The sequence below is a fragment of the Nomia melanderi genome, chromosome 11 (genome assembly GCF_051020985.1).
Source record: "Nomia melanderi isolate GNS246 chromosome 11, iyNomMela1, whole genome shotgun sequence".
Taxonomy (NCBI): domain Eukaryota; kingdom Metazoa; phylum Arthropoda; class Insecta; order Hymenoptera; family Halictidae; genus Nomia; species Nomia melanderi.
In genome coordinates, this window is record NC_135009.1 from 7,001,920 (window position 1) to 7,029,211 (window position 27,292).

Below are 27,292 nucleotides of genomic sequence, written 5' to 3' on the forward strand. Positions count from 1 at the left end.
TGTACGTGACTGCGTGAATTTTGACTATGGACGAAAGATGCGAGTGAGAAGGGTGTAAGGGTGACAAAGACAGAGCGAATGGGGGTGTGTGTTAAAAGCGTGTAAATATGTTGTCCATATTGTTTCTTTATCTCATTAAATACATATATATTGTTTCCTAATTCTCTTTTTACTGAAGATCCACCTTTTCAATATCTAGTAATAATAGTCCTCACTATAAACTTGGGGGCTCGTCCGGGATCACTATATTATTATATCGAATTTTGTTGTAGTTCATTTATTTGTTTATTATCATTGATATTTGTTTATTTATTATCATTTTTATTTATTTATCTATCATTATTTGAATAAACTCTTCTGCACATGAAAAAAAAAACAAAAGGAAAAATAGAAAATTAAAATACAAAAATAAAGAATTTGCCGTAAAAATATTGTAATACTAAAATTTGCTCATTTGCCTAATCAATGCACATCATCATTCTTTGAAAAGTATATCGTCATAAGGTAGCTTGGAAACTATTTTGCCACTTGCTCGATGATCAACGAGTTCGTCTGTTTCAGGGGAATAGAACTTTAATGAAAAATGAACACTTTAATCAAGAAGTTCCGTTCATTGTCGCGGATCTGTTTCCCGTTTAAAAGGGAAAGGCAAGAGTCCCGAGTTCTCGAGAAACGGAAACGACTTCGTCGCACGTTCCTCGTGAAAGTCTAGACTCCAAGAATACAGTCATAAATTCTACGGGTCCACAACGTTTGCTTGACTTTGTCGTTGCGCTTAGCTACCTTCGCTAAAGTCTCCAACCGACGAAAACGCGGTGTCTGAAGGTTTTAGTATGAACTGCGACGAGCTTTTCATTGGATTGTTGATTTAACGCGTTTCTAGAATCGAGTGGCGTTCAGAGTATCAAGAGATGAAAAGTTTGATTAGGATTCAAGAAGATTATCCTTTTCTTCTTGTCTTCTTGGAACTTTTAAACGAAATTGAAGTTTGAAAATGAAGTTGAAACCTTTACCATAGAAAGTTAAAATTTTTAACACTTTGAGGGGATGATTTTTGAGATCAAAACATTTTGATGTTGAACTATGGGTTATTTTGATGTCGAACTTTGAAATATTTGAACGTTGAACTTTGGAATATTTGGATGTTGAACTTCAACAACATTTCAACCTTGAACTTTACAGTACCTGAACATTGAACACTCAAATACTAAGGAAGAAAAAACTATATACTAATCTCTCATTACACAATTGATTAAACTATCTATATACAACGTTCTTTTCCAAATACAAAAGTTTGACTTTGACTACAATCTCCAAATTCCTCATCGCAACATTTCCCACTGGACAGCGAGTTTCTGGGAAATAGAAAAGACGAATCTCACGAAATCCCCATGAACAAAATACCAGGAACCGAAAACGAGATTCAGGAGCTCTAAATTCTGTTGTGAAATTTTCGACGAGTGAATTCGGTCCCGGGATTAAATCGACCGATCGACCAGTTTCCCCTGGAAACGGATTAAAACGATTCAAGCCGCGAAGCCTACGTGCGAATAATGTAACCGCAAGCTTAATCCTCGAACAACATCTCGTTCGACTGATTCCGATAGCTGTTGTCGTCGATCTATTTATTCTCACGATTGATGTCGTTTATTTCATCTATCACTACGCTGTCTCCCGTTTAATCCTTCATTTCACGATTTCTTTCAAACTCCATTGAAACAGAATCGCTTCGTCATAAATAATTGATTAAAAACGAAGAACAATTTCGTGTTCATCTGCGCAGGCTGATTGAAAAGTACTGAACTTTCGTCTATATCTCAAATAAATAAAAAGCAACTGAAATTAGGATCCATTAACTACAAATTCCATATTAACTTCCCCACACAATATACAATATACAACGAACAATTCTAGTCAGATGAACTCACTGATGCTTAACTCGCGTCCGTATCCAACCGCGCTCTAAACGACACTGTCCCCGACCGCGTTCACCAAATTTCTCCAAATTTAGTACGCTCATAGAAGAAGAACGTATCTACAAAACAAGTCCTCGCGCAAATCCGTATCTTACTCCGTTCCCGAGATACAGTCGAAACATCCTTATCTCCCAACCGAATTCCACGCATGCACTGCCTCAAAAGCACAACAATCCAAAAGAAAGAAGCAATATTTAATTCCGGCATTAACATTTATTCGCGTTGACTTCAATTCGAGATCACTCCCGAGACTCCAACATGATACTTGCAAAGCGCTCGTTTCCATCGCCGCGAGCGGCCGCGGGAAATCCAACTTTCGCGAACTTCGCCGGAGCAAGAACGAAGCGGTAATCTTCTCGGGTTTAATTAATGCAACGGTAATTAACCGCGGATTAATTTGACGTCGCGCGTTTTGTCGCCACGGCCGGATGAATAATTTCCGCGCTGCTCGCAACCGGGTAGCAGAAACTTTCACGAAATCCGAATGCCGGTTTTTGGGGTCGCTTGAAAATTCCACGAGTTCAGGCCAGCCGTCTCATTCATTTTTCATGAGCCCGTCTTCCCCTCCGTCGCACCGGGAACAATGGAAGATGTTTCTCGCATGGTTGCAGCGGCGACGATGCTGAAAACCGCTGGGGTTATCGATACGCAGCGGCCAAGACATGCCGCTTTGCATACGCGCGCATCTTCTTTCCAGCGGATGCCAGCGAGGTTTACACAGGTCAAGCTGTCTCGCGCAGAAATGTGGAAACGTGATTACCAGACTGCGGATTTTTATGCATTCGCTGGTTTCTGGAGCGTACGATGTTTACGTTGACGAGTCCCGGTGGCATTTTGTTCTATTTTTCATTCAGAGGACTTTTTAACCCTTTATCCACTATTGGCGCCCAAAGGTGATTTGAATATGTTCTTTTGGTGCATTGTTGGCACCTATAGACGCCGGTAAAATATTATTCACAATAATTGCAGCGACGCTCGCTTGGGTCAGACGTAAGCGAATTCTAATTCAACAGTTACATACGTTATATAAATTATATAATATAATTTTGTCATATATTATATAAACACGATTATTTTATATCGATTTGATTTAGTTCAATTCAGTGTTTTGATGGTTTAACATGTTGGTAGTAGAATAGAACCGTTCAAGACTGATTTATTCAGGATTTCTATCAAACTTGGTGTCCGATACTTTAGTTGTGAACGTTTATGTCGACAAGCTTCAGTGGTTTTTCCTCTACTTTGGATGTTAGAAAGGTAGAACGAAAGTTTTAATTAAACACAGAATAACAAGTTCAAAACTGGTTTATTCTAGATTTCCATGGAACTAGGTGTCCACCTTTTGTTTATCGATAGTGTCTATATTTAGTTACTGGATACTGAACGTATGCGAACAAATTATAGTTTTCCTCGTTCACTTTCTTCATTGCCTCCGTTCCTCTGATTCTCAATCACATTTCCGTTTCCCGACGCCATTACGTTTCTTTAATCTTCACAAACTTAATGGCATTGCCGGTTTCTCAAAGATACTAGATTAAATTCAACGAGAAGATTAAGAAAATCGTTATCATCTTGCAACGTGGCTGCTCTTTGAACCATACTTCAGGCTTGCAAATAAGCCGAGGACCTACCGGTAAGGTTAAGAAACTTCGATCGAGCTTACTTCTTAAATATTAATTGGAAACAACATGAAGAGAACTCGAAGTCGATAGTTTGCTGCATATTACGACAAAGTAGCAGAAGTTAGGGCTGACACTCACAGAGACATATAGTATGCAATGTGCCGTGTGCTGTGTCCGTCGCAATGAAAGAGTCGTATTTTATATAATTTATGAAACCGCCCTCGGGAAGGAACGCCAAGATTTATCTCTCAGGTATTATTCAAACATTCAGTGCTTGGTTCAGGTGCGTCGTAGCACACCCACATGCGATATCTTTTCCGTGGTGCACGTCATATCTTATAGAAATTTCTAGGGAAATCATCTGTTCGACTATAACTTTCAATTTGTTTCGTTTCTGTTCGAAGTCAGCTTCTATAATCAAGATTTATTTTTCTAAAGAAATTTGAAGAGAAATACTATAATTCCTAAGTTGAATCAGCCTGAAACCTGTTTTTATAGATCTGGTGTATTTGTTTAACCGTTTGGCTGCTGACGGAAGTTTTCGGACATATGCCAAAACTACGGCACTAATTGCGCGTGTATGGGAAAAAATGGAAAACACTTTTCATACAATAAACTCACTTATATTGCATTGCAACAACAAAAATTTTTAAAAATACCATTTATTTACTTAAATTTGTTTTAATTCATTTTGTGGATATAATTAATAAAAACGCAGTCTTGGCATAACAAAAAAGGAGCGCTATCAGCGATAGCGATAGCGCTCCTCAGCAGTCAAACGGTTAAAGAAATGTTACTCCTCCTAAGTGTAACTTACAATTTGAATATTCTCTCTTCGAAGTCTGTTTTCACTTCCAAGATTTACATTTTCAAAGGAATCCAGTTTTTAAAGAAACTATCCTCCTGACAGTAACTTTCAATTCAGTTTCTTCTGCAACCTATTCTCATAGCCGAACTTCACGTTCCAAAAGAAACTCATATTCAAGCTGCAAGCTTCACTTTCCAAGAGAAACTCTATTCCTGCAGAAACTATCCCCCAACTGTAACTTTCAATTCAAATAATTTCTCTTCAACGTCCTCTCAATCCAATCCTCAGTTTCCCAAAGAAACTCTATTTCTAAAGAAACAATTTCTCCAACTGCAATTCCAATCGTTTCAAATCCAGCCTCCACCTCCAACATTTATCCCCAAAAGAATCCTCAATAAAAATCTCCCCTTTCAAACGATCCATCCCGCTCACCTGTCGCACCGGCTCTTACTTACGATCCCGGCGCCGGATCGCGCCGACAGCCACCACACCGCGTCGAAATCGCGAGTAAAACCCTTCTCCCAACGGTCCTCTGTGCACCGGACACCCTGGTGTCCCGCGATCGCGTTTCCAGGTCACGGAGAAAGTGTTTTACCGGATCACTATCCCGTAGCGGCGCACAGTTCTCAAACTTCCCGGGGGTTTGTTGTTCCCCGATCGCGTGTCTGTCTTCTCTTTCCCTTGTCCAGGGACCTCGACCTTGACTCGATGCCCTCGAACGTCGATCCTGCAGTCCTAATTATTCGTTCCTTTAAATTCAAGGTAACCTTGTCCTCGACGAATCGATCTGGCACCGGTCGTTCCTTGATCTTTACAACAATTTGCACTGTACACGAATAAAAGTGAACAGAACTGTTAGGTTGTTGGTTAGGGTATACGGATCAGTGTCTTCAGGTTTGTACTTTGTTGGAGACGAAGCGTGAGAAGTGTTTCGGCGAGCAGGATCGCGGAACAAGTGGTGAGGCTCGACGATGCGCCCGACGTCCGACGTCCAGCACGACTCGCCGACTACTGAGCCGTCTGACGCAGGCGTCGGCAGATTCTGTTGTGCCCGCGACACGTTCCCAACCGGGAACGTCTCTGTTCGTCACCGTACAAGCGAATTTATTCTGTTGCGAGGATTCCTTCGGAGGATTTCTAGCTGCCTTTTGTCTCTGTTTGCTAGCGTACAAGCAAACTTATTCTGATGCCACTTGTCGTTTGGAGATTGAAGTTCTTTTGGGAGATTTGGACTTTTTGTTTTTTGACTGCTTACTGGGGATTTTTATGGCGGAGAGAGGTAGTCTTTTATTGATAGGGTAGTTTGAGTGTTTGTGAGATTTAGATAGAGTGGTTCTTACAAATAAGTTGATCTAGATTTGAAGTGTGTAGCGATTGGAGGCTAAACGAAGGTAATTTGGTTGTAATTATTGCGATGGTTGGAAATCGATTATACTTTTTGTAACATTGTAGCTTCGATGTCTGGTTTTGTAGGTTGTTACTTTTTGCGTGGAAGTTAAAACAACGATGATTTGTAGTTTCAGCCTCTTAGCTGTTGAGACTAGTGGTATAAATGACAAACTCACGGAAAGCAGTATTAAACCTTATTAACATTTGGGGAGGTTTTTTCAGTAATACTTGATACAAAAAAATAAATGTTGATATTTAATATTAAACTTTGTATAATGCATCTACATTGATATAAAATAGCTTTAATCCTTAATTCATGTGTGACTTCTCTTCGAGTTAGTATCTCCCATTTCGAGCGTGAAGAGTGAATTTCTTAAAATTCCGAAGTAAAACTTAGATTTTCTATAAAACAGATTGCTCTTGTTCCTAAGAGTTGAATGACAGCAATTTTATATTCAAAAGTAAATGGGAACAAGGCTAATATTCGATACGAAGTTAACAAGTAACACAATTTACTGAGAAAATTCCACAGTTGAGAGATTAAAGAGATGCAGTTTCTCTAGACATTACTGAAATGTCATTCTCTGCTACGTTTCTCGTTAAGAATATCTTCCCAAATATCTTCTCATCCGTAATGCGTCGACCAGAGTTCCTTTACCCGCAAAATTTTCAACTTTCCTCGTCGGGCAGGGCTTCGAAACCTCGAGGTTGCGCGCACACGAACGATTCTGTCCCAGTGAGCCGAGAATATCGCGGGAATATCTTCTCCCTAATAACTGGGACCCTTCTGCTCGCCCTCACCGTCGCCTTCGTTAGGTAATTATCGATTCCCCGGGTATTACGAAATACCGGTGACCGGAGTTTAGGCACGACCTCGGTTTTTGCTCGTTGTCGGTCCTCTTCGATCGCCGAGATGCCTCGGATCCTAACCGCGAGACACACAAGAAAATTAAATTCTAAATCTATGCAAAATTCAGGTAATCATTTGTGAATTCAGACGATCTTGTAGTGAAAAAATTAACCCCTCTCCCTAAAGAAAGAAAGAAAGAATTGGGTTTCAATTAATTAAAAGAGGAGGTTAAATTAATAAACCGCGGGCATCGAAGATTCTATTCGATCCAGATCGTGACAAATATCAAAATCCCATGACATGCTCATCTTCTTAAACATATTTTCCTCCTTCTTCTATTTTTCCCTCTGCTCAATTTTCAAGTGCTCCAAAAATCTTCGTCCGAAAGGGTTAAATGCTTGTACTTTCAGCGTTAATCTAAAGATCTAAATTATCATTAAATTGCAATAACATCCATATCGGAGAAGAACCTCGAAAGCAAGAAGGGAAAAGCTGTGTTTAAATTACGTATAAAGGAAAGAGTTAAATTGATAAATCGCGTGTATCGAAGATTCTCTTCGATTCAGATCGCGACAAATATAAAAATCCCATGACATGCACAATTTACATCTTTCTAAACGTATTTTCCTCCTTCCTCTCTATTTTTCCGCAGCTCAGTTCCCAATTCACGCGTCAGAGCGCGTGCGCGTCTCGCAAAAGCCGCGCACTGTTTTCGAAGCAACAACGCGGGACTGTAATTCCATCACCGGGAAATTTCATTTGCCGCTCGGCGCATAATTGAATCGATGTCGCGCCACGCGCCGCTCCGATCAATCGGTCGTCCCGCGAGCGAGCCGCGAACGATACTCGTAGATTTTTCCTAGGAAAAGCTCGATCAGAGGCGACTAAATAATTCATGCGGCATGAATAATTCATCGGCCGACCGAAAGATGAATAAGAACGATCAAAGATCCTCGCGTAACGGACATTTTCGTGTAGGGATGTCTCGGTTAGCTGTGGAGAAACGTTTCTCCGAAACAGTTCGACTAGAAACTACACGAGATAGACCGGTTCGGGAATTCGCTGTGGAAAGCCCCGGGGAGTAATCTTTCAGATCTGCTGAATTATGGTAATGGTATCGGTGAACGGTGATGGACGCGGCATCGAGCGTGTCATGTGACGCGAGCTTTATTACGTTGGCGATAAGAGCATCAGGAATGCCTCGTTCGAGATGCATGACAACTGGTCTACTTAGAAGATCTAGGAGATCCTTGAACGAGAACGAGACATTGTTGATTTTTGTTGTAGTTTCGATCGATTTATTGATTCGTTAAGTTATTCATTTCTTTGATTGATTTATTAATCAATTGATTTTTTGAGTTTTTGAGACACGTATTCAGCAGTGGCTGTTGGGTTTGATAGAATAAAATTATTGGCAGCTCTTAGTATACATGGGAAGTTAATTTCGGTGAGAAAATATAATATCATAATGTGTAGCATTGAAGTATCGAGTTATCAAGTTGTTCAATTATTGAATTACTGAGTTACCGAATTACTGAGTAATCGAGTTATTGAATTTTCGATGTATTAAGCTATAAAATTGTAGAGCTTTTAAATTATAGAGCTGCTAAGTTATTCAGTTATTGATTCTTTAATCTGTTGATTAATTAATTTATTCAGGTATCGATTGATTGATTTACTGAGTAGATGGTTTTTAGTTTATCTATTGATTTTTATAAATATGGTGATTTCAGTTCAACAGCCACTCGTTAATTTATCGTCAATTGGGCTGGGCTTGGTTCGAGTTAGATTAGTCGCAGTTAGTTCAAAGGCAATATTAAACTAAGCAGTAATTCCTGGAATATTTGCTTACATCAATTGGAAACCCTTCGATTTTAGGTTATTGGGACTTCGCGTTTTCGGAGGTCATCGATAAAAGAGGAACCCGAATTGTCTCGATGACGAGATTCCATGCTGTTAATTATCAGTGCACGCAATAATTTATTTGAAACCATCAGTTTCCGATATTTCTGGTTAAAATATAAACCACGAACGTTATTTTGTGATACACGTTTCGGTTCGTACGAGTTTATCGTCCGCGTAAGCTACACTGGTAATTAGATTCATACCGAGAAGAGATTAAACGCGAAGATTATTAAAGTGCGCTGGAAAAAGGTAACTCAAGGCATGAAAAGGAATCGTTTCAATTAACCTTGTCTCACAGTCCTCTGTTTATTTCCATATTTGAAATATCATTCAGAAAATAGCTACACTTACGCCAGACACGACTCTCTCGCGCTTTTCTTGCATTTCGAAGTACTTTACTTGAAAGTAACGCGATTAAATCGGAATAAGGCGAATAAATACGATACCAGGAAGACAAGAGACAGAAAATATGATTTGAAAGGGTCGAAAGGTAACGCAAGAACGCAAGATGGTTAATGAATTTCTTGGAGTTGCTGAATTCCTTGGACCGAAGTGAACCAAATAAACACGATGGTAACAAGAAGAATGACTGAAAGCTAAAAGGTGGACGAAAGACGCGAGAAACTTAACAAGTTTCTTCAATTGCTCGAGCTTCTTGAACTATTCTTAAATTCCAAAGTATCCTCCGTAGAAACAACAACACGATTAAACAATAAGATTAATTTCGAGAAATCGGTAGGTAGCTTAACTTCTTGCCTTATAACACTGTCCGATCCGTGGTAAAGATTTTAAACAAACATTTAACAAACATTCTTCTATTATGAATAATTATTCCTTAGAGCAAACGCAGTAGGGCAAGAGGTTAAGGACGCGGAGAATTCAACACGTTGGCTGTCACGAACTGCGGTATTTTACGTATCACTTAATTTTGTGTAACAAAGATAAAAAGGAAGAACTGTCAATTATTTGGTACCGCAATTCTTAGGTTACACTATTATCTAGTTATTCACGCTACTGAATATTTTTATTCAACGTCAGTTATCTTATGAATTGTAGTTATTTTCAACTAATTTGGAAGCTCCGGTCATCAGTAACGACCATGGCAGTCGACGCGTTAATAACGCTCCTTTCCACCGCGAAATTTCCGCTTTTTCATTCAAAATAAGGAGCCTACGCGCTCGGAATCCTTCACGACGTAAGAAACGTGAGAAACCAATTTCCATGAAATGCCAGTTTTCGCGAAATAATGGAAGGAAATCAACGTCCGCGTAAAGTTACGCGTCAGATCCTGACGCGTCCATTCTCCCTTACGTTCGCGAGATACGTGTCGTATCGACACATACTCAGGAGGAACGTGTCGCGGGAATATTTCCGGTGCGGGACGTAATTTTCCGCGTCGGTTTTCGTCCACGTCGACGCGCGTTGCAATGCGGAGGGAACTCGACGAAGGGGTCACAGCGTCGATTCCACTCGCGGCCGCGTCAGCTTTGACACTTTCTTCGGAAGTTCGAGTAGGTCCGCTCCAGAACACGCGACAAGGACGTTTCATTGTCGGCTCCTTGCGAGCGGGGGTCGGGAAACGCTGAACGCGAGACTGAGATTGTTCGAAGTTCACGGCGACTTCTCGCGAGACAGTAACAGGTTGACAGGTGAACTACCGTTGATATAGTTTGATAGTTTTGAAGCAGCCTGAAATGTCATGGAAACTGTGTTATACACTTTCATTATGCTTCTTTTTTAATTTTTGAAATATCCGTATTATTGGAAAGGTAAGAACACGAAATGTAGAATACGTTTAGAAAATGGGAATACGGAGACGGTTCAAAGAAAAGTGGAAACATGCGCAACTTTAAAAATATCTTTGAAAAAGAGAGCACACGATTAAATAGAACAAATTCTAAATGATTATACATAACTATGTAATAATAACTAAAGTAATCTTAAAAATGGCAGCAAAATTAAATAAAAGTACTGAAAAGAATAATATTTTATAACATATGAAAAAATTCACGAATAAAGTTTCTTCCATGAGTTATTCACAGTGGAATAATTCTGTTAGTTACTAGAGAAATCGTAAAACGAGAAATTTCAATTTAACTTGAAACTTACCAGCAACCAAGGGAACCCGCAGGACCGTCAGGAACAAAAGGAGGAACAATGAGAAAATTTAAATCGGTTAACTCAGCTGTGATATTCTCTTGGAGAATTCTGAAGGATCCTGATAAAACCTTTCGCGAACAGGTGTGAAGAATATGGGCCATTGCAGACCGACAGATCTCTTGTCTCAGAAAGAAACCATTTACGTCAATAGATCACGTATTCTCTCTTTCTCCTTGGGACTTCTACAGGGACTCTCTTCTAATCGATCTCGTATAGTCTTCGTTTCTTAGACATTCATAAAATTAAACTGCAATTCTTTTCACATTTCGCGGCTTACTCCGCGAATTTCGCGGGACGTCGCTTTATCGCTTGTCCCCTAGTGTTCCTCTAGATTTTGGGTACGTAGTCCGTTTTCATTTGAGCCGCAAGTTCTTCCGTCACATCCGCCGTAAAGAGCTCTCTTTTCGTTTGAAGAATGAACCCTTTTGCGCGGTATTTGTTTTGTGTAAATCATGAACGAAATGCACCGAATCCTTTTCTGCAATATTAATATAAAACAATCTTTCTTTAATTTGTTGTCATAAAATATTTTTTTTAATTTTTTGTAAAACATTATTTGAAGTATTTATTACTGGAAAACAATTTTTTTTAAATTTATTATTATAAAAGCATTTTTCTTTTTCCTCAGTGTGCACCAAGAGGCGATACAAATTTTATACGATTTTTATACCCAAGTACAATACCTACCTTGAAGAGTTACAACACGTTTCGACTTTGATAACGCACCAGCGAGTCTAATTGTTCATTCTACGCGAATGGATTAACAGCCCCGCTATGTATCGAGAATTGTTTGTTTTCGTCGGGTGTAACTAGTTTACCCGTGAGATATAAACCGACGCTGAATGGTCGTAAATTAATTATTCATCATTAATGAACAAGTATCGAGTGTCAGAAAATATTATTCAATATTCACCGGTCAAATGGAGACAACTACATAATGTCGCTTGGATAATGAAAGACGTGGAGAGTCAAACGCACATTACTGTGCTATGATTGATGAATAATTAATTAACATTATTTTTACGACAATTTCAATCCAATTTATTACTTGCGATAGTAATAAAATAAAATAGAAGCGTAAAAATTTCCGGAAGTTGATGTCGCAAAAATGTCACAAATCGCTTGTCATTTTCTTTATTCTCTATAAATTAGATTTAAAAAATCTTAAATTAAACAATTATGTATGCATTTAAATCTTTTGAACGTTGTATGATTTATAAAATATTGTTCCTCAAATTTGATGTTGTCGCTAGAAAAGTTCACTGTCGGTACTTGAGAATCGACGCCGCGTTCAATGTGTTAGTATTTCATTACTTGTTTAATCAGCACATTCAGTGTTAATCATTACTATGAATCGAGCCTAAATAATTCTCGATACACAACTAACGCGTTAACTCGGTCACGATGAAAGAATCGGTCGGACACTCCGTTGCGTTGTTCAACGCCGGTCACGTCGTTGGGGTCGGCAGCCGGCCATTTTCCCAGCCCCATTTTCGGTGATCTTTCACGAGGGGACCTGGAAACTATTCGATTACCCCGTGAAATATTGCCCGACGAAATTTCGGCAATCATTATCCCGAGTCTTTCTCTCCATTACCGAAGTTTCCGTTCGCTCGAGATTCTATTCGATAGTCTTATAGGAATCGATATGGCTACGCCTTTGTCATCGTAATCCATTCACCAGGTGATTTGCTCGCCATCTCATCCGCCTATGGAGTAGTAGAATCTTGGAGTATAGAGAAAGAAAGGTTGTTAGTGGAAAAAATCCCTGTTTCTGGGTATTCTTATTTTAATTACCAGTGAGAACCAATTTCGTGTGATCGTTACGTCTTATTATTGTCGCGAATTTGAGTGACGTTAAAGAAATGTTTTAGAAAGAATTGCAATGAACAGAAGGAATCTTGGGAAGAATTGAAATTATTGAAGAAGAATCTTGGAAAAATTAAGATTATAAAGAACTAAACTGAATATTAGAATCTTGGAAAGAATTAACATTATTAAAGAATCCTAAAGACGACATAAAATCATCTAATTATTCCAAGTAACTGAATCGCGTGACCTGTAGCAGCAATTCCCGAAAGAGGACTGTCAAAAGAAAAAAGCCTCTTGTCACGTAACAGAACCAATAGAAGTCACCGAGCATTTAAGTCTTCCTTTCCCTATTCTCCGCACAGTTAGATAAGAAAGTAATTCTTCGACAATTTTTCAAATTCAAAGGCTGGAATATTAACCCTTTCATATTAATTTAATGGTCAACTGAAATTTATTACTTGTTTCGAAATTTTAAACAAACTGAATACAATAATAGATCTTCACCTCACACCAATTATTTTATAAGAACAAGTACTCGAGTTCATCAAATTTTATTTGTTACTTTTAATTTTATATTTCAATTACTTTCATTTCACACTGCCAGAACCTAACCTAGACCAAAATGGTAAAAATGTTGTATCGGGCATAGTTCGTCTTACGATTGCAAAGGCTTAACTGTATTCTTCATATGTTGCATAAATAATATTTATTAAATACTAATGTGTGTTCCTGTACGAACTTATACAAATTCGACAAGGCATCAATAAAAAATAAAATACACCTGATGAGAATACGGTGACGCAGAAAATTACAGAATTCGCGTTATTCTCTTTCAATCTTCGTGCGGATAATTTCGAGATATCGGAAGGTGCTCCCGCGAAAGAAATTTCCAGACAGACGTGGAAACGCCGCGGGCGAGTTTCCAGCCGATGCAAAACGGGGAAGGTTCCTCCCGTCCCCTAATAACCGTACCCCAGAGCGTTCGTAACTCGCCGCGGATACGAATTCTTATTTCGTTTCTCCTCTCATATGATTACATACTCGGATTTTATGTCCTGGGTAACCGTGACGCACGTTCCTCTATTTACGACGCGTCTGTTATTCTTGGCGACGAAACTGAGCGTACCTTGCTTCACTTGGTATTTCGTAAACTTCAAATAAAAAAGGTCTTCGAAGCGGATATCTGAAGAGAGCATTTCCACCAGAAAATGGTGGAAAAGTGGTAAAAAGTAAATCGGATGTAGGAATTTCTGTGATTCCTTGTGTGTCGAATCTTTAACACTAGGTTTACGGACACTTATTACATGGTTTATTCTACCTGCGGAGATCCTACAACAGCGAGGACTACCTGCGGACAAGGGTGCGTACTCGCATCGGGGTACACCCTTGCACGTTCGTCAAGGTAGCGGTATTTTCTCGCTGTTGCCAAATGTATTTTTTACTCGAAACTTCGTCGATCTCTTGTTCCCACTCCGTCAGCATCCCCTTCCATACATCCGAAGGAGGGGTAAGAAAGTTGACTTGTGGGTGCAAGAGTTCCGACGAAGGATAGTTTTTCACACGCACTCGACAAGAACTGTTCAGTTCCATAGTTCCACACAAGCATTCGACAAACATAGTTCTCTACACGCATTCGAGAGTACACGACACGCAACGAACACTCGCAACGAACACTCGCAACGAACACTCGCAACGAACACTCGCAACGAACACTCGTAACGAACACTCGCTAACATCTTCAAGAACGTCTGACATTCGAACATCGTCTTGCTCCATCGGTCGAGCCATTCGCAAGATATTCGCACCACTGCTTCACCACCGGATCCAGGTGCCCAAAATTAATTTGGCGGGCACTCAAACGAATAAAGCGAAACGCGTCAACGGGCGAATCCACGTTTAGCTTCACGAAATTATACAGTATTGATATAATTTCTTCAATCGATATAAGTTCATATTAATAGTTAATATTTGGTTTATGTTTAGGGAATTCGATGGTTTTGTTGTAATACAGCGATGGCTGTTACATACGATTTTCTAATCGATAAAATTTAATTCTCGCAGGATGAATGTTGCTGATATGGCAACATTTGATTCGTTTTATTTGAAAGCGAAACTTGCAATGAAATTGTATTGATGTTACAGTGTTAATTACAGTACAATGTTGTAATGAAGTTTCATTAACAGTATAATGTTAGTTACAATACAATGTTGCAATAAAGTTGCAATTACAATAATATTCTAGTAACAAAAGATCAGTACATGCTTCCTTCCTTTTCTTGCTACATAAGAATTTAATAATTCAATCAAATATAATAATTTAATAATTTCATTAATAAATATAATTCAATTACCTATAATATATTCTCATATATTTATGTTTCAATATCGTCGCTTCAAATGCCAAAACCAGCACTCATTTACCTACCACTGTATCTCTTAACACTAAAACCACCGTACCCGTCAAAATGACAGGTTTTAGATTTCTTATTTTATAATTATTGACATTTTCAAAATATTCAATATCCGAAATGATTTTCACAGTAAATAGTTTCACTGGAATACTATAACAAATGTTTGCAGAAATCGAAAAGTAATGTATTGTTACAATAATTATAAGAATTACATATCAACCCCAATAAATGCTCGGTAGTTCTACCGTTAACACGTTGTATGCCGCACGATTTCATAGAGCAAAATACACAAAATGGAAAAAATATAATATTAAATCATTTGATTGAATTGTATTATTATTATTGCGCGTTCATCTAGCTGAATGTCACCGCATTAGGTAGCATTATTTATAATATAGAAACGTTTTCAAATGATCATCGTTCAATTAAGTGAACTATAGTAATTCGATCTGGTCGAGGGTAATCAGTGACTCCCATGGCATTCAACGTGTTAATATTCTTCATGTTTTGCTGTTGCAACCGAGGTTCAACGATTCCGCAGCCACAGGAATCGTTCTTGTGACCCAGTATCGCAAAACAGCTTGTCCGCGTGTAAATTGGCTCGAGACTCGTAGAAAAACCACCGTTCCCGATCGTAACTCGCATCCGGCCGAGAACAAGTCGTTTCTCGTTCTCCCGTTGTTCCGCAACAATTTCGCGTGGCATGTGCGCGCCTCGGCCGCGTATTCGCGCCACCAGTTTCTCGCGGAGGAGTTTTCCTCGCAGGGAAAGTTTGATAACTCGTGAAGATGAATCCACCGCTAACAGCGTGATGGACGCGAGGCAGAGATCGAGAAGTAACCCTTTGAACCCCGTGACCTGTGATTTATTTCTTAACTATGATCGATACAACAAACTTATCATTAATAATTTATTAAAGAAAGAAAGAATTTTGAATGTTAACGATTGATAATAGAAAAGTAATATTCAACTTATATTTAAAAAACAATAAATAACACTTAGATTTCCCAAACTCAGTTTAAATTTGAATTTTCTGACACGGTATTGTAGGTTAAGGGGTTAACCCTTTGCCATATGATAACGAGTGAGACTCGTAGCAAAGATTTCTCGATCAGTTTAATAAAAATCAATGTTATCTATTGCGTATGGGTGGAGATGAAAGTGTTCGTTTTTTTAGTATCAATGTTTTATCCTTAAGCTAAGTATACAATTCCATCGAGAAGGAAACTTTTTTGTATTCCTGTAAATGATTAAGAGTGAAATAAGTCTAACCAGTAGATATCGAAGGAAATCGTACGGAATTTGTGTCGATGTTGAATTGGTCTTTTGAACGTTTCTTATCTGAAGGAATTATTCGAGCCTCGTCGTGGGCCTTGAGTATATGTATCGAAGATAATTGGAACATTTGGGAGTATTGGCTTAAGCTATGAAGATTAAACATTGTAAAACAGAATATGACTGAAAGAGAAAGTGAACTTAATTTTGACTTGATCGTCAATCAAGTGATAAAAACTTGGAGTTGGAGCAAGTGGTAAACACATTAAAAAAGTAAATTGCAAAGCTAGCTTAGACCTAACTCAAAGCGAGAGATAAAGATTTTTAAATTACTTTAAAAAATGAATGAAATGTTTCTAGACAACCTAGACCTAGTAGCAAACTCACGAATAAATGAAAACCTAGCCCAGACCTAACACAATCCAACCAATAAAACACATGAAAGCAAAATTCCAAAAAACAATGAAATTTCCGAAAGACATAGGTATCAACTAGCAAACTCAAGAACACGAATAACCGATCAAAACACTTAGAAGTTACTATCCAAGAGAAGAAGAATGAGATAGCACGCAAGCCGCAGGCCGAAATCACACATCGTAGCACAAAGACAACAGAAAATTCTCTAAAAGCAGTGTAGCACTGATGAACAACAAAAAAGACCAGGATAAAAAAATTTAGGAAAAGAACTCGCAATCAGTAGAAGTTGATGTAGAACCGAGGAATCGAACATGAAATAAACGCGTCGCGCGGGATCTCGATCGAGGAATGGTCGATCGGGCCGCCATGAAAAGTAATTTCGCGGACGGCGAAATCGTCTGGAAACCTTGAACCAATTCACGAGCTTCTGAAGGCCGCGGCGAAAGCTCGCGGCTTCCGCCGGCTCCTTTCGAAACGTCCGTGGCGTCGGGTCTCGAGAATTTCGAGGAAGCGCGCCGCCGGAATTGATTGGTCCGATCCCTTCAACGGAATTGCATCTGGGTGATTTGATTCCATCGGTCCCGCGGAAAAGCGGCTGCCAGTGTAATCGTATTTTCAAGGCTCGCTCCGCTAACCGGAACAAGGTCTTTCGGTGCGTGTCGTGTGTGAAGGTATGTACGCCGTATTACGTGAACATTTGATGGTTGTTTCACAGTAGAAATATAGAGTAATTATACTCTGATATGTGAACGAAGAGCCCTGGAGGTAGCCGCGTTTTATGGCGTTGCAGCATACTCATGCATCGCACAGTGCGGCTGCGACTATTCACGTAACGAAAATCGAAGGTTATCAATGTGTTGCTACGTAGTTTCTGTATTTATATAACATTTGAATCCAAACGCAAAATATCCATTGTCATTGAAAAAACTTCATAATATTCTCATAATATGAAAAAAATCATAACAGAACCTGTTCATAAGATTAATAATACACTACTAATTGACGCTGCTTTTTCACTTCCGACCACAATCGACTTGTTCTCCTGTCACAATCGTACCAAAAAACTGATTTAAATTTCCTGATTGTCCGCGACATCGAATGGTTTCAACATTCAACGAGAACCGTGGCAAAATGAAACAATTGTTTCCTCGGGTATATTTGTCCATCTTAAATTCAAGGGAACGCGTTCAGTCTTCCCAGCTGGCTTCTTTTATTTCTTCGATTCTTCCGGAATGGTATTTCAGCGGCGCTGTCTAGTGCTACTCGGAAACCCGAAGATCCGGACGCGCTTAGGTCGTTCCCGATAAACGGGGGAAACGAACAGTTTCCAACGACTCATTGCTGAGATAACAGGGGAATGATATCGGGATTCGCTTCTTCCTTATCGTGGTCCGAAAATAATTAGGGGACCGAAAGAGGACGATGGAACGGAAGTAACATCGTCCCGGGTTACTGTAATTATTCGAACGTTCGAATTGGTCACGGGATATCGAAACTGGGATATCTGTACATTCAGTTTATTTCTGTTTTAACCCTTTGCACTTGTATGTCATGCTGGAGATGATAATATAAATTTGTTATAGAACGTTGGAAAATAAATCTTAGTATAATAATAGTAAATAAAATAAATACAAAACGTTGGACTATACCGCTGTAAATGACTTTAATTTGTTTCCCTAAAAATAAATATAAGTTTATACCCAACAGCATTGAAGATAAATCGAGTGCAAAGGGTTAACAGTAGAATCACTAAGTTGATATAGTTAACACTAGAATTGCCGATGATGTAATACAACTGATATGTGATCCGTATAAAAATTTTAACAATAGATTATTTTCTGTTTCTTCAGACGTTCATTGCAGTATTCAGATGAAACTATTTATTGTCAAAATCATTTCGAATATTTTATGCTTTCAACAATCGATAATTGCGAAACAAAGAAATGGAAACCAGTCAAAATGACTGATAATTCTAGTGTTAACATGTGATTGTTATAAAAATTGTAAGAATCATTTCTTTTAATTTTCAGTGACAGTTGTTACAATATGCAAGGAAAACAATTATTTTTTAAAATTACTCTGAATATTTATTGTACACATCAGTTAGTAGTTTAATTAGTAGTTAGCAGCTCAGTTTCTATTCTTAATTCACTTAGTAGTTAATAGTTACTAGTACACTTTTTAGCCATTACTTCCATTACTAGTTCACTTAGTCCTCAGTAGTTCAATTTTTAGTTCTTAGTTGAATTACTAGTTCACTTCCTATTTAGTAGCTCAGTTTTTAACTATTGTCACTCTATTATGAAGTTTCACCAAGTACTTCGTCTAAAATCCACGTTAGAAGCACATAAAATATCAACACAGTTCAACTAATTACAGTCACGCGTGTTGTGTGTGTGTTCATATTAAGACTCGCTCGATTTTTCCAACATCCGGTCGCAGCTGTTTGATTGTCAGCCGGCGTCGAGGCACGTTAAACAAATCGCCCGCGGCCCGAGAGGTAATCGCGCGCGGAACGATCAAACATCGCGGGGCGGACGATCGATGAGAGTTCGGGGCAGCAGGTGCGTCCCGCGTGTTCCGCCCAATTGCTTCGTTAATTGCTTCCGCGAGTCAAAGATCGGAATGGCCGCCGGTAATCCGTGCAACCTGTGTCGCTCATCTTCCGTTGAAAGAGAAACGTGCGACCGGCTGTTGACTCGTTTGTCCCGACAGTAATGCAACCTGCAGCTTCTGGTAACTAGATGTTGTTTCCGGTAACTGAAAATTCGAATGAACGATTGTGAACATTGAAGACAGATGAAAAATAAACAAATGTGCAGTTCGCATTAGCACGTTAGAGATGCATGAGAATTGTAATTGCTGAAGCGAGGGAATTATAGTTTTTGGTTGTACGTGTTAATTGCAGTTGCCAAAGTATTGTAGTTTCCAACAGATGTTGTAGTTTCCAAGGTGATATTATAGTTCCCAAGGTGATGTTTAAGTTTCCAAGGCAATGTTTAAGTTCCTAAGATGGTATTTAAGTTTCTGAAGCGATGTTACAGGTTGTAGAGCAGTATGGTGGGTCCCAAAATTATTATGCGTTCTAAAATGTTGGAATTCCAATTTTTTATTACAGTTTCTGCTTTTAGTTGCCAAAATATCGTAATTTCGAATTGAACACTGTAATCTCTAAGATGATACCTAAGTTTCAATATTTAAGTTTCCAAAGCACTGTCGTAGGTCCCAAAATGATACATAAGTCTCCAAATCCATACCGCAGGTCCCAAAGTGTTCAAAACTCAGTTTCCTATTACAGTTTTCAGCTACAATCCCCATATCAATATTTCAGATCCCAAAGACCTACACTTTCCTACATCTCACACATCCCCTATACTTTCCGTCCACCCAAATATCTTAGTTCAAATCTAGCAATTTCAATTCTACACAAAACTAAACAGATTTATTCAAAGTATATCTTCCCCTCTGATTGCTACAGTTTGTAACACAAAACTGTGCTAACTTGAAACGATCCAAAAGAAGGCAAACACTGAAGATTCCACGTTAACCGACTTCAGAAGGCGAACCAAGAGTCTTGGGCTCCCGTCTCGAGAGCAGCAGCGCGTTTCGAGGATTCTTTTTCAATTAGCCACGGTCAATCGGCCGCCGTTCAATTTCCGAGGTAAAGCCCCAGCCCCGGGCGGCTGCTAATTAGAAATGGATCTTGTGGAACGCGCGGCGCTCATCGGATCGCAGTCGCGCCTTAATTTCCGGAACTCGAGGGCGTAGACAGTAGCGTTCTCGGGCTTCAAGGACACTCCTCGTCTTTGTAATACGGCGATGCGACCCGAACAGGTCTCTCCCTCTTTGTCTGCCCCGGTCCCTCGTGCCGGGGTAATGAACTTGAGGACAACGATTATGCCGCCCTAATTAACATCAGCTGGGGATGCTCCGCGCGACTAACCTCTCGGCAGCTCCTCGTTCGATAATTGGGTTGCTCGTCGGCCGATCCGACTAACCCCACTTTTAAAATTTTTTGAAGACTTTGCCGTCGAAGCGATTTAAAATCAAACATTATATGTTAATTAACCCTTTGGCGTACTATTTATTTTCGCTACTAAGCTAGTGTAACATTTCACTACCGACAATTTCGAAGAAATGCAACAAAATTTTCCATTCTACTTGAAGTGGAAATTTCATTTGAAGATAATAAATTGATAACAGCAAAATAGTTGTTTGCTTTGATCCGTGGGTAATAAACAACATTTATTGTTGTTAAATTCGTCTAGAAATCTTCATCACGAGTGTCACTCGCCATTGCACGGAAAGGGGTTAAATGTAAATATATTTAAAAGAATTATATTTAACGCTAGGTTGATGGACACTTATTGTAGTTTATTGTGCTGTTCCCAGAAAAATTGATGTTCGATCTTTGAAATTAGAATTTGAATAGACAATTAAGATACACAGTCGTGAAATTGTACCAATCAAAAGTCGATGTAAACATTTACTAAATGATATTTATAAAATTATGCGTCAAATTGACGCACTTCGTAAACCTAGTGTTAATAAGAATGTTTAAAATCATGTTTAGAATAAGTTTCGTTATTATTGATTGGTCACGCAAACATTTCAGTAGTAATAAAGATTACTCGGTGGATGTATTGTTTAGATATGAATATATTCTACGATGATTATCTTATTTCCCATTTAAAGGAGAATTTCTTGAATGAATGTACATTAGTACGAAACTTCCCTGTAGTTTTTCGATTGTGGAGCTAACCGATTCGGACGATAAGCGGCTTAATTGGCGTACACGCGTTCGAACGGAAATCAGCCTAGACCCAGCGTGCGCCGATCACTTTTGCTTGTCCCGTTGGAATGTCTCTTTGGAATTTCACCCTCCATCAACTCTGGTGGCGCTGGCATTGTTTTCAACCCTTGATTACTGAGATCCAGTAGCGGAAACCTCATGGAGGTCTTTAACATTAAAACTACCAGACGGGTCAACATGACACATTCCTGATCTTTTCTTCTTGCGATTATTAAAAAAATAACAGATGTTTCCTTGAGAAATGATTAAATAAATTAATTTAGCAATACACAAACTGAATTGCAAATCAATTAAAGTCTCAATAGATGCACTCTCGAAGTTTCTATAGAGGAATTCCAAAATGTCGATTCAACTACTCGGTAGTTTTAGTGTTAATACATTGATTTGCATCTATTACAATATTTATTATTGTGTTAATTGCATTAAAATATGAAAATTGTTGCGAAGTAAAAAATATTAGGTAATTACTATGATAATTAGATTATTATAATACAGATTATCATAATTAAAGATGCCATTACAAACTATAATTAAAATATATAGTATAAAATTAGTGAACATTGAATGAATTAGCGAGAAATCTTTAAATCTGTAGGATTTTTTATTCCGGAAGAATTTTTAATTTGCAGGATTCTCTGAGGAACTGGGAGGTTGATTCTCTATTAACACTTTCGCTGATTATAATATTAAATATATTTCGACTGATATCTAAACGCTCGCTGTTGATTCTCTCCAAATGCGCACTTAACTGCTCGCTCGCTAATCGCATTCAAAAGTCTCTCGCCCACGCATTCCCACTTGCTTTTAAAGCACATCCCATTTGCTCTTTCTTTTTCTCACTTGCATCCTAACCTTTCGTCCATAATCAAAATTCACGCGGTCACGCAGAGCCTTCATTCTCACGGTCCCAGTCGCTCGGGCCCTAACAATTTTCTTTCGCGCTTCTCCAGGCACTCTAGTTTTCCAAAACACACTGGCGCCGCTCCGTCGCAACACGACCTAGTCGCCTGCATGCACGCACGACGGACCACTCATCCCACAAGTTGACAGGATAAATAATATATCCTAGTTATTTCTTAACTACGGTCCATTCAAGTACTTCATCATTAATAATTTATTAAGAGTTATTAACAGTTTTAATGCTTGTTCTATATCTGTATTTACACCGAAGATTAATGATTGATGATAGAAAAGTAACATATAACTTATATTTAGAAAAACAAATAACACTTAACACTAAAACTACCGAGCAATTAGAGTGACTTACGTCCAATCTTTTATAAAAACTAGAACACTACCTTTCTTGAGATTCGAAGGGTCGCCTAGTCTTGTTTCCGTGCAAATAAACGAGTTCCACTAAAAATCTTTCGCACAAACGCCTTCTTAATTTAATTCGTTGCACTAGAAACTAAAGGGTTAAATACTTGTAAAATAACATTCTGAAGTGGGTCAATTTGACCCGCCCGCTAGTTTTATTGTTAAATTCCCGAAATTCAGTTTAAAATCTTCATCGCGAATCTCTCGCGATCTTGTAGATCAAGGGGTTAAACATACACGATATACGATGGTACACAATTTTCAAGCGAAAAACAAAGGTATTCCCAAAGAATGTAAATACTCGTTGCCTCTGATAAGTATTTACTGATCGCAATTCCACCCGAACAACAGACCGAAGATCGAATTGATACAGCGGTGTACGGTTTATTCAATGAAAAGATTCGATGGCTTTCGCGTCCGCGTCGAAGGTCGACTATTCACCGGATTGTATTCTCCGATACGGTCTTTGTTTCCCCGAGCCCCCACGAGCCGCTTCTTTACGTCCGACCGCGAACGATCCCGCAATCTGCGACGACGGAACAATGTAGCGGCATGCATTGTTCCGACCGATCGTGGCTCGACGCCGTAAATCTCCTCGAACGAGCCGTGCCTCTGAGAAACCGCGGCAATAAAAACTGAATCGCCCGGCCCGGATCCAGCATCTCGTGGAATTACTCGCGAACTCTTAAATTTGATTGTTTAGTTTTCTCAACGCACTCCTGTCTATAGGTTCCTGCGAATAGTAATACAAAATCTGAGATATTTTTGCATTCAGGAAATAAATGTTGCGCACGCCAAGTCACGGATTTGCGAGCAATTCGAAGCACTACTGTTGAAAACTTGTGTGACTTCCAATTATTAAATGTATCACGTTCATAATATAAGCAAAGACCTGGTACCATTAACTTGAAATCTTAAAATCCAGTAAACCTGTCTGAGACTGAGACTTGATAACTCAAATGTCATTGTTCGATTGATTACCAATTCACTAAAAAGGAAATCCAAAAAAAGGAGAAACAACATTTTCGAAGGAAGATCGCCGATGTAACGTCCGGGAAAAGAGATTCGGCGAACAGATCGGCACGGAGTTTCGCGGCGCAAAACCGGAAGCTGACTCGAGCGGAACGTAGCTGCTTTCGTCCGGCAACCGGAAGCCGCTCGGCTTGTACCTTTACCGTGTTTTGCACTTAGCGATTTACCCGGCCGTGCTTTTAGTACCCGCTGAGAGAGCAGCCTTGTAGAGGATACCAGCCGTTTTCCCATCGATTTCTGGTAATTCCCGACTTGCACCCGTTACACCGCTGATGTTGTTACCGTCGACTCGTACGATGCATGGTTACCGATGGCTTCCTGCTGCCTATAAAATAAAGGCCCACATACACGATGAAACATGCGACGATGCAGGCGTCGCTGCAACCGATGGGTTTGAGTCTTTTTCATGTTTTTGCTTGAGTGCAACGTGCATCGTGAAACCTTGGAAGATTCAAACCCATCACTTGTATCGATGGGTTTGCGCCGCATGGGTATAAAAACTCTCATACGCGTTGGCACAGGCTACAAGCAATGGATTTGAAATCTTTTCATGTTTTTGTTCGGGCGCAACGTGTATCGTGAAATGTGGAAGGACTCTAACCCATCACTTGTAAATGTAGTAATGCTTGTTTCAAGGTGGGGGCTTTAAAGCGACGCAACTACGCGGCACGATGGCGGCTCTTATTTTAGTAATGGCCCGTGCAAGCTGCGTTTACCATCGTTCGATCGCGGAGATTTCTCTGAGTAAATTACGCGGTGATCATCCACTGTACGCTTCCGCGCGAATTAATGGAAGTCATCCAGAATGGTTAACCAGTGATCTGCCTTTTGATTCGGTATGCACGGGCTGATGATGTTGATGAGATTACTGATCACTCAAAACTAATGGTGATCGTCGAGTTGGAAATGCTTACGGGTTTTCCCGGAATGTTGGTATATTTGATTGGAATATTTAAATTGCGAGGTATTTTATTGTAATATTTCTTTTCTGTTGTAGGAGTTAGAGTAAATATTAATACATCGAAGAGATAGGAGTTTTAACTTTCGGTACTAGATAGTTCAGTGTTGACTGATGTTTTGTCTAGAAAAAGAATAAAATTGAAAATATTTATAATTTGGTACATGATATGTTATAACAAGAATAATTCGAACCCAGCTATTCGAGAGTTTTTTATTCAGTTTTCCGAAAGTTCCATTTTTCAAAATTTCAATTCATGGAAAGTTTAATCTTCCGAAAGTTTAATCTTACAAAATTGATAATTCCACAGTTTTAGGAGACGACCGAGAAATCTAGCTTATATATCCCATAATATCGACTCTATTAACTTCAATCGCGAAGTCACATGTATACCAATCACAACTTCACGTCTACCTCAATAAAACATAGACACCGCGATCCTCTATGAACTCACGCCACAATAAAAACATCCCCTGGTTAATCCTGTACTCCATCTCCGGTAGAATATCGTTGAACACCTTTATCTTTAGCCTTTATCTTTATTTTTCATTTTTATTTCGCGCATATCCGAGATCGTTCCGTGTTCTTCCGGTTTCCAGCCCTCGGCCAAAGCTCCAAAGGGAAGATGGAATTAATGGGACACGCAACGACGAGATGGACCAAGATAAACGCTCCGCCGTCAAGGGTTTACGAGCGAGGGAAACCAAACCCGGGGATGCGACCGAAATGCCTCGTTTGTCACTTGTCCGTTTTTCTTCGTGGCCACATTCCTCTACACGTTTATCTTTATTCTTCTCCCTCATTTTTTTCATCCCCTTCTAGTAGCAGAAATTTGCAATTAGTAATTGACAGAAGTCAATTAACCTATTGCCCAACAAAACAGTGTCAAACTCGCCACGGAAATTTCAAACAGAATCGAGCAAATATCAATATCAATATCCATTTAATTTTACAACAGATAATTGAGAATAATTTCTAATAAAATAATAAATACTGTTCTTACAATTATACCAACGTAACAATTTATCAAACAGAAAGCAATGAGAAGATCTCTTTTAAAACTTTTAATCTAAGATTTCAATCATATCTGAGACATCGCTCTAAGTGATTCTAGACATTGTTTAGGTTTTCAAATTTTCTCACATTTTTCAACTGTTTTGATTTCAAATGAAACATTATTTCTCAAAGCTACCGAGTGTAATGCTTCGGAGCAAACTTAGCCACGAAATTAGCAGATAATTTTTGTCATTTTCTAGTGAACTATAAATTAGAAACAAAAAACTAGTTTCGCCCAACACAATTGCGAAAGTAATCATAGAACAAGGGGCTACAGTTTAATGGGATTTATCCTGGAATCAACATGTTTCGATTTAGATTCGCTCTCCAGTTTCATTCCAATTTTATGTGCGTCTCGAACGCCGGACAATAAAGTCATATTTAATATACATGAGCTGGTTTACCGAGAAAAAGGAGGCTGACCTCGTACTGGAGTCCTGCCTCTTTTTCTTTGAATCGCGCGAACCTATCGATTTCCGTCGATAATAACGCCCGTTGTCGCGTTTGAAACAAGAGAACCCATCGAACAATCGATGGAAAACGAAGCGCACGCTTGATTACGAATGTAACCGCCCATTGTAACACAATTTTCATCTCATTCCGCTTTCCTGTGAGACCTTCATTCGATCAATTTGCTACCTTTGGAAATGATAATTAGGCTGGGAATCAAAACGACAAGCGGAAAGGGCCTTCGCTCTATTCAAAAGGAGACAAATTACCACGACTTCACACAAATCGATGTTGAATAATGTTCAGCGATTGATGAAGTCTCGTAGAAAACACTGTAAGTGGCAAAACTGACAAATTTTCTTTCTCTATTTTTCCTATAGCAAGAAGACGTTATTAAATAACGGGAAACGTTATTGAACGTAGACAACATTTTTGTAAGATTCTCTTATTTGATTTGATACGTAAACATAACTTGCTGCTAATATCAATTTCATTTATTAAACTAGTGAAATACTAATTAAAATCGGACCTCAATTCATCGCTACCGAGACAATCGCAATGCAAACTGTAACAATAGATTTTGTTCGATTTCTTCAGATGTTCATTGTATTCGAGTGAAACCATTTATTTTTTAAAACCATTTCGAACAGTTAACACTAGAATTATTGAAACCAGTTAAAACGACTAGTTTTAAGTTCCCTATTTCGCAATTGTTGATCTCTTAAGAGTATCAACACTAGAACAGCCGAGTTCAGTGCGATTAACCCCCTGTCTTATAATATCCAATCAAATGAAATATTATTCTTTCGTTATTAATTGTTATACTTCAGAGCAAACCTAAATATATAATGTACCTAGAATTTTCCTCTTCTTCCAATAAATTATCAATCACGCAATGGTCGTATCGATCGTAGTTGAAGATAATATCATAAGCCAAAGGGTTAATATCTAATCCTCACAGAAATTGTGACAATAGACTCATTTCGGTAATCTTTGCTTATAATTGCGAATAATTTTTAAAACCTTGTAACTTTATATGTT

The 27,292-nt window shown here is 38.9% G+C and overlaps 2 protein-coding genes across 7 annotated transcripts in view; one reads left to right on the forward strand and one right to left on the reverse strand.

The window, feature by feature from the left end:
* Positions 1–5,413, reverse strand: part of LOC116428855 (arrestin homolog) — a 78,769-nt gene extending 73,356 nt beyond the window's left edge. For 2 of the 5 annotated variants that reach the window (XM_031981017.2, XM_076371912.1), the window contains exon 1: positions 4,862–5,409. The gene's annotated coding sequence lies outside the window, so the exon portion shown is untranslated. Of the gene's footprint in view, positions 1–4,838 lie in introns of all 5 variants that reach the window. The other 3 variants (XM_076371915.1, XM_076371913.1, XM_076371914.1) reach the window with 3 other exon arrangements.
* LOC116428856 (sex-regulated protein janus-A) overlaps positions 1–27,292 on the forward strand; it is a 105,622-nt gene that overhangs the window by 75,154 nt on the left and 3,176 nt on the right. The gene's annotated exons all lie outside the window — the stretch shown is intronic.